This window comes from Rhynchophorus ferrugineus, unplaced genomic scaffold, assembly GCF_030347505.1.
Source record: "Rhynchophorus ferrugineus isolate W39M unplaced genomic scaffold, kcgeb_rfMv2 rfM9, whole genome shotgun sequence".
NCBI lineage: Eukaryota > Metazoa > Arthropoda > Insecta > Coleoptera > Curculionidae > Rhynchophorus > Rhynchophorus ferrugineus.
The window spans coordinates 18978578-18985296 of NW_027472588.1; the positions used below are offsets into that span (position 1 = coordinate 18978578).

At 31.0% G+C, this 6719-nt stretch overlaps 1 long non-coding RNA gene and 3 other non-coding genes across 4 annotated transcripts; 1 reads left to right on the forward strand and 3 right to left on the reverse strand.

Moving 5' to 3' along the window:
- The first annotated feature begins 3013 nt into the window (after nt 1-3013).
- LOC143202568 (uncharacterized) lies at nt 3014-6490 on the forward strand. The gene is made up of 3 exons (XR_013007190.1): nt 3014-3613; nt 3669-3710; nt 6222-6490. It is a non-coding gene; the product is annotated as an uncharacterized LOC143202568 (long non-coding RNA).
- TRNAD-GUC (transfer RNA aspartic acid (anticodon GUC)) lies at nt 5039-5110 on the reverse strand. The gene has a single exon. It is a non-coding gene; the product is annotated as a tRNA-Asp (tRNA).
- Nucleotides 5453-5524, reverse strand: TRNAD-GUC (transfer RNA aspartic acid (anticodon GUC)). Its single transcript has one exon. It is a non-coding gene; the product is annotated as a tRNA-Asp (tRNA).
- TRNAD-GUC (transfer RNA aspartic acid (anticodon GUC)) lies at nt 5884-5955 on the reverse strand. Its single transcript has one exon. It is a non-coding gene; the product is annotated as a tRNA-Asp (tRNA).
- Nucleotides 6491-6719: the final 229 nt, after the last annotated feature.

Consider the following 6719-nt stretch of genomic DNA (forward strand, 5'->3'; position numbering starts at 1 on the left):
AATAGATAAATTGGGTTAGGTAGGTATTAATTTAAATTGTGTGTATATACTAGAATATAAAATACGTGTAGCAAATAGATTAGATAAAGTTTTTGTTTGTTTTTATTTAGTTATTACAACAATTATATAATAATGTACATAAATTATTTTAAAACGTTATTTTTGTGTTAAAAATCTAAGTTTTATTATTTTATTTTGCTTCTATATTTTTTGAAGTCGGCTCAATTTTTTTAAAAATATTTTATTAATAATATATACTATAGAGATATTATCAAAAATATTCATTATTATATCTCATCTATTTTAAAATGAAAAGTGGGTTTACTAAGATTTTACCAGAAATAAAAGAAAAACTTCTAAATTTGTCAACCATTTCTGAGAATGTCCATCAAGACATAAAATGACACAACAACAATATAAAGATACCTTTTCAAAATTAGGTCCAAGGCTTATCATTGGCGGAGACTTTAATGTTAAACATGTAGCTTGGGGTTCACGAATAATAACACCTGGAAAAGGAAACGAATTACTCCAAGCCATTATCCTTACAAATTGTTATTATCATTAAGGGCGCGCGAACCCACTTACTGGCCCACAGATAGTAATAAAGTCCCAAACCTGCTGGATTTCTACATTTCAAAAGGCATCTCTTTAAATCAAATTAGTACAGAAAGCTTGTGCGATTTAACATCTGATCACACTCTAATATTGTTAACACTGGGCGCGACAATCCTAAGAAAAGCAAAAAGGTCTAATCTTACCAACAAATATACCAACTGGGACAAATTCAGATTAATATTGCAGGAACAAATCAGCTTAAAAGTAAGACTTGAAAGTATAGATGATCTGAGTGAGATGAGAAACAAACCAAAAATATAATTGAACACATTCGGTCAGCTATAAAAGATGCTACCCCATTAGCAAGAAAGATATCAGAATATAAAGTAATTTACCCCCTCGAAATTAGAGAAATGATAAAACAAAGGCGAAAAGCTAGGAGAGTATGGCGCAGAACCAGAAATGCTGCAGACAAAAGTACTTTTAATAGAATTAGTAATAAGACGAATCAAAAGATCAAAGAATTGTTTTCAAAAATATGCAAGTGAATTAAGCCCAGAAGCAGACAAAGACTATTCGATGTGGAAAGCAACTTGAAGATTTAAAAGACCAATTATTCGAGTACCGCCAATTAAAAATGATCGAAACGAACGCCACGATGAAAAAGCTGAATTGTTCGCACAATACTTAGCTAACATATTTCAACCTAACGATATAGAATCTACCGTGGATACCTGTCCTGTTTATCAACCCGATGTAGATGTAAATTTAATTTCTCCATTGGAATTGGGAAGTTGCCACTGAAATTGATAACCTCAATCCTAAAAAAGCATCTGGTATAGATGACATTTCACCTGGATTATTGAAAGAACTGCCACGAAAAGCAATCATCATGTTAACATGTATAATTAATATCTGTTTAAGACTGAAGCGTGTTCCGGAATGCTTTAAGGTGGTACAAATAATTATGCTCAAAAAACCTGACAAACCTGCAGAACTTATACGAAATTTCCGGTTTGGTTTTCGAAATCACCATTCAACAATCGATCAAGTGCACAGAATAACTGCGGCTATTGAAAAAGCGTTCGAAGAAAAGAAATACTGCTCTACAATATTCCTGGATGTCTCACAAGCTTTTGATCAGGTTTGACATTTGGGATTAATCTGCAAGATGAGCAAATTGCTACCGCGTAACTACTGTCAACTGCTGGAGTCATATCTTTTAGGAAGACAATTTAGAGTATCGCAAGAAATGGCATTCTCGATATTTAAAACTATTTCGGCTGGAGTTCCAAAATGTAAGGTCTTAGGACCTCTCGTATATCTGCTCTACACTGCTGACATTCCAACAAAAAAAGAAACACTACTTGGAACCTTTGCTGACGAGTCAATTATTAGCGCAAACGACATATATCTGCCTAGGACAGTAGAAAATGTACAAGTGGCAGTCAACAAAATCTACAAATGAACGAAAGATTGAAAATTCAACTTAATAGCTCCAAATTTGCCCACGTTAATATTGCATTGCGGCGAAATATTTTTCCTATACAACTACCCTGTTATTGTTAAGCCACACTGCACTGAATCACTCTCACACTGCAATCACTCAACCCACAGTGACTTAGATCTCTTAGATCACCTAAGATAAGACACAGTCCGTCTCTTGTTCAGTCTAAGTTCCGCTTCCGGAGCAGGGTTAAATAGTAAATATTGAACTCTTTGAGACATTCAAAGCCTTATCCCACATTTCAACCGTATCTTCCAAAGAATGGCTCATCGTTAATGACATCCTAAATTCCCTCGAATTTTTCCTTGACAGAAATTCAACCAATCCCTGATCATAATCTCAGTATCAATATTCTATACTCTCTTTGTGAATGGCTACAATATAAGGAAACGAGTGCACCATAACAAATATCTGAATCCACGTTTATCTTATCCCAATTGTTTCATCTTTCACTGGAAACGAGGTACAGTGTCTAGAGCGTCTGTAATAAACCCTATAGAATTAAAACTGAATTTTTCTATATTCTTCATGTTGTTTCCCTTCGTCCTCATGCTTGTAACTCTGAATCGGCCATTTGATTACTTTGAGTTCGCCTGCTTGGTGCAAGTTTTGTCACCTTGTTCTTATCTCAGTCTACCATATACCATATTACCATATCTCAGTATACCATATACTGGGACTCTCCTCATCTCACCCAGGTTAGGACTCTATACAGGCTACACAGCTTCAAGAACTCCTTAACTGGATATAATACGACTCCTTAACTTTCTATGAGAGATCTATTATATTCATAGAATTTAGCGCATAATAAAATTAGTATTACTGATCAAATCATTATCACCACGTTAAATGATAATATGTGCAATCTTAATGGAGTCTCTACTTTATAATGGTGATGTTTGTTAGCTTGTATTTATGTCCATTCTAAATTATGTATACACGATGTTATACACGTTTTCATGTATATATTTTTTTGTTTATCCCCATTAACTTTTATATCAACACTATAATGGTTTATAGTCGCAAAATGACGACATTCATCAAAGCCACAAAAAAAAATTACTAATAGAAAAAATGAGCTAAAAGATAATGTAAATGCGACAATCAAATTTCTTTACAACAAATTAATAGTCAATTTAAATTAGACTAGTTGAATATTCGTCAACCGTTAGGCCTAAAACGTCACCGAATTCTTTTTGGTTAATTTAATCTTATATTGTTTTTGATTTTGGAGATATTTTAGTGACCGTGCCTGTAGTGATATTCAGTGCAGCTATTGAAAATTTTTTCAATAAAAACCGCGGCGATTTGAAATTTATTAAGACGAAACGGTAAAATAATTTCTGCCGGTTTATAACCCGTAATTATAATATTTTGAAGACTTTTTCCGTTGTTTCATAAACAGACGACTTTGGCTGTCTCATTCTGTTACATTTTCGAACTTGTCAAACAGCATTCTATCTTTTTTTAAATAGACTAAATTGAGAAGAAAAATATTGTCTGACCGTATCACGAAACTACAACTTTCGACAGGCATATATTGATGACGTGAGTTCACTGTTGTTTTAAATAAACTACTCTACTCTAAGAGGGCTACTTTCAGTCCAGTGGACCTGGAGCATTATTTAAGGCCTGCGAACAGTTGGTAAGTATTGGAAGTTAAATCTACACCATATGGTGGATGCCCACGCAATTCGAAGGACAATTCGTTCAATTTGACCTTCGAGAAACGATACTTTGAACTTCCTGGTAGTCAGTTCGTCAAATCGCAATTTTTTTTATCTTTATTTTAAAACTTTAAATGTATTGATAAAACATAAACCATATTGAGAATGTTTTTAAAACTCCTTGACTATTATGCGTACTGAAAACGATAAATGCATCTTCGGTAGTATAGTGGTAAGTATCCGCGCATATCACGCGGAGACCCGGGTTCGATTTCTCTTTTCTCTAACTCTTCGGTTGCTTCTCTTTGTTTGATGCATTGCTTTTTTATATTCTTTCTATTTTATTTTAATATATTTTATTTAATGTTTATTTTTAGAATTAAAATTAATTCTATTTTATAAAATTAATGGTTTAAATATTGAAAATGTTCTAATACACTAATACGTAGTACTGTTGATGATTTTCACATATTTGTTCTTATTACAGGTGCTGAAAACGATGAAAATATCTTCGGTAGTATAGTGGTAAGTATCCCCGCCTGTCACGCGGGAGACCCTCGAACCCGGCCGGAGAGGAATTTTTTCTATCTCTTGGATGTCCTTTGATGTTTTGAAAAATTTTTGTTCCTTTAATGCATTTCTATTTTATATTCATTCTATTTTATTTTAGTTTGCTTTACTTTATATTTTAATTGATTTTATTTAATATCTTAATTAATTTTATTTAATATTTTAATTAATTTTATTTAATATTTTAATTTATTTTATTTAATATTTTAATTTATTTTACTCAATCGTTAAATCGTTAATTAATAAGGTTTTTTTTATTTGAATCCTATTTTATTGAATATAATTATTGTAATAGATTAATTATTTATAATATATTAATATAATATTGTTAATTATTATTTAAATTATAATTATCATAATTAATTTGAAAATGTACTAATACTACTAACTATTATTACTGACTAGTACAATCAAAATTTAGGTGCACTGCTCGTATTGTATGCTTATTATGAGTGTTGAAGTTGCACTTTAGGTAGTATAATGGTACAGAGATTTTTAAAGGGATTTTAGTAAAATAGTACTATAAGTACTACTATTTATTAATATGCTTATTAATTAATATAATTTTGTAAGTACTACTATTTATTAATAATACAATTTACAATACTAAAATATTGTAAATTGTATTATTTGTCTTTCTTCGGCCTATCTTCAATAATTTAAAATTAATGAATTACACTGTAGTAGCAATCATTCAAGGAGCTAGTTTAAATGTAATAAAATTAATAAAAAATTTCTCTCCGGCCGGGAATCGAACCCAGGTCTCCCGCGTGACAGGCGGGGATACTTACCACTATACTACCGAAGATGATGCTTTATTTTTGTAATAGAATACTGGGCCGGGCTGAAATTGCTTTATATGTTAATGACACTAACTACATAATTTGCAGAGATGGAATACATAAGGCATTGATAGATATTAGGGGGTTTAATAAATAATACAATAAGATATTTGACTGTCTGATATATTATTTAGTTTATAAATCTATTGTTTTGAAACCTATATGAAATGTTAGTCTTAAAAGTTTGTATCAAGTAATTAATTCAAAATAAAAAAATAAAATAGAATGAATATAAAAAAGCATTGCATCAAACAGAAACATTTTCAGGAGAATTAAAAGAAAAAAACGAACAAAACATTAAAAAAGTTCTCTCCGGCCGGGAATCGAACCCGGGTCTCCCGCGTGACAGGCGGGGATACTTACCACTATACTACCGAAGATGTGAACTCAGTTTTGTAATACAGTATTTCATAGAGCCGAATATGATTTATTTATTAATAGAGGCCTATATGTTGGGACTGTTTTAATTATTTGAAACTAACTACATAATTTACATAGAAGGCATTGATAAATGTTAAGGTGTTTAATGATTAATGTAGTAAGATTTGACTCTATGTAATATTATTTACTTTAGAGATCTATAGTTTTTAATACTTTATGACATTTTATTCTTAGAACCTTGTATCAAGTAATTAATTGAAAATATAAAATATAATAGAATGAATATAAAAAAGTATTGCATTAAATAACCAGAAACATTTTCAGGAGAACTAAAAAGAAACAGAACATTTAAAAAATTCTCTCCGGCCGGGAATCGAACCCGGGTCTCCCGCGTGACAGGCGGGGATACTTACCACTATACTACCGAAGATGTGGTTTTTTTCATAATATATTACTTGGTACTACTCAATTTACTTTATATATTTATAGGGTAGTATACGTTGCGATTTTTCAATTAATTGGAAATGTAATGACATGTTCTTAATTATTTCAATTATCGGTACCGTTTCCACCTAATGTTTTTAAAAATTCCTACCATCTTGGATAATTAAAAAGAAACCTTGTAATTTCAAATTCAATCATAGTCACAATAGTGCTCACAATGGTGTCCATATTATTTTAATCAATATTTTGTAGGGACCGTTAGAACCTTTACGGCTACCACGCATTCACCTACAGCAAGTTCAAAAGTGCCGGTGGCAACGCCGGTGTATTGGTACCATGCTATGTGTAGGAGTTATAGATTTGATAAGGATTCTTAGCGCCAAGTCGCTTATAAGGCCCATTAGTGCTGAATTAGTGTTTATATTATTTGAAATTTGTGATACAATCCATGGAACCAAATATGATGATAGTTATAACTTGTAACAAAAATACAGTCTAATATATTACAATACAATTTTCTAAAAAAAGAACATCATGTAGTTGCAAAAAAATAAAATCTCCAAATATCAAAAGTTTATACCCAATAAGACATTGCAGCATCTATAATTATTAGAATAGTCTTTTTCAATTTAGTTGGTTTTAACTCGCAATATTTTACTATTTATTGTATTTATTATATAAAAAATTTTGGTAAAGATGCAAATTATTAAAAAATACCAAAGTGTGAAACAAAAAGTTCAAAAACAAATC